This window comes from Crocuta crocuta, unplaced genomic scaffold (assembly GCF_008692635.1).
Source record: "Crocuta crocuta isolate KB4526 unplaced genomic scaffold, BGI_CrCroc_1.0 scaffold1156, whole genome shotgun sequence".
In the NCBI taxonomy this organism is placed as follows: Eukaryota; Metazoa; Chordata; class Mammalia; order Carnivora; family Hyaenidae; genus Crocuta; species Crocuta crocuta.
The window spans coordinates 313,329-314,890 of NW_027528862.1; the positions used below are offsets into that span (position 1 = coordinate 313,329).

At 44.2% G+C, this 1,562-nt stretch overlaps 1 protein-coding gene across 1 annotated transcript in view; it reads right to left on the bottom strand.

Annotated features, from left to right (window-relative positions):
• Positions 1–1,562, bottom strand: part of LAMP2 (lysosomal associated membrane protein 2) — a 28,938-nt gene that overhangs the window by 26,276 nt on the left and 1,100 nt on the right. The window lies entirely within an intron of this gene.

Below are 1,562 nucleotides of genomic sequence, written 5' to 3' on the forward strand. Positions count from 1 at the left end.
TTTGACTGACTCTCTCTCAAAAAACAAAAAAAAAAAGTAATGTGCAAACCCCAAAACCCAGGAAGCAACTCTAGAGCTGCTCAATTCTTAGGCAAAAAGCCACATGAAGGAGTCTGAGCCCCACACTGAACCAACAGTGGTCAGGAAAAGCAGCTTTCCATCTCATCCTGATATCTTCTAAAAATCTAATCTAGGTATTTTACGAGCATTTACTTCTCCAAATCCTGTTCTAAACCTGGAGGTGGAGGAAATTGATCTTGGAAATCTTCCAAGAAGATGAATCTAGTTAGTCCCAATCAATAAATGGCAAACTAGCAGATGAGCTGATGGGTTCTTTTATGCGCTTCTTTTTTGCCTGTTTATTTTCTGCATTGAGCAAGCATTGCTTTTGTAAAAACAAAACAAAAAAGCTTTCATTAAAAAAAATCTAATGACACAAAAGCCAACAAGTAGGACAACTATTATTTTTTTTCACTTTCCCTAAACAATAACAGCGTTGTGTTTGTGCAGATTCAATTGGCAGTGAACTACTGATTAACAGATGCCTTGGTCAGATGTGTTCCAGTCACTGATAAGGTGCTTTTCGTTGTAAACAATCCTCTCTAAGGGTCGCTGGCCCCTCAGGAAGCGGGTCACTGCAACATTACAGCTTTGAATTGTGTTCGAGCAAAGCCTCCATGACCCCGTTCACAAGGGCTCCGGAGGTGTCTCCTGCCCTATGTGGACAGCTGCAGGAGGATAGGGGAGTCTGCGACATTTGGTGTCAGGACCCCTCACTCCCTCATCCACTGAGGACTTTAAAGAGCTTGGATTCACAGGAGTTATGTCTATTGGCGGTTGCCATATTTGAAATAAAAAATGAGAAGTGAATACAACACAACACCAGAGCCATCAGAGCGGTGATGTCATCACACATTATGTAGCCTCTGGAAAACTCCACTGTATGCTGGTGAGAGTGCTGAGTGAAAAAGACCAGTAACTTCCTAGTATTACTTTAGAAATAAGTTTGTATCTGACAGAGATCCCCTCAAAAAGATTCCTGAGAATCACCAGCCTAGACCATCAGGACCCCTTCCAATACTATCACTCTGGAGCAAGACCTCTCAACTTTGGCACATTTTGAGGGGAATGATTCTTTGTTGGGGGCACTGCCCTGTGCATTATAGGGTGTTCAGCAGCATGCCAGCCTCTACCCACTAGATGCCAAAAGCCATCCCCTGCTGAGACCACCAAAATGTCCCCAGATGTTGCCAAACGGCCACTATTGGAAAATCCACTATTTTCGGTTGCTGATTTTATTCTATTGAAATGTGAGTTACCGAATGGGTACCTCCCACCGCCTTCTCAGACCCCTACTATGTCTATTTCCTCCCCACTCCCATCTGGGTCTGTACTTTCTGGTCTTTTATTTGGTCACAAACAGCAAGAGTCCGTGGACAGCAGCAAGTACAGGATGAATCGGGTCACGAAGAGACCTTCTGGTCAAAGTTCACCTCTCAGGCATTAAAGATCTCAGGGACTCAGCGATCACTGGGGGAGGGTGGTAGAACTCTAGCAGCCAA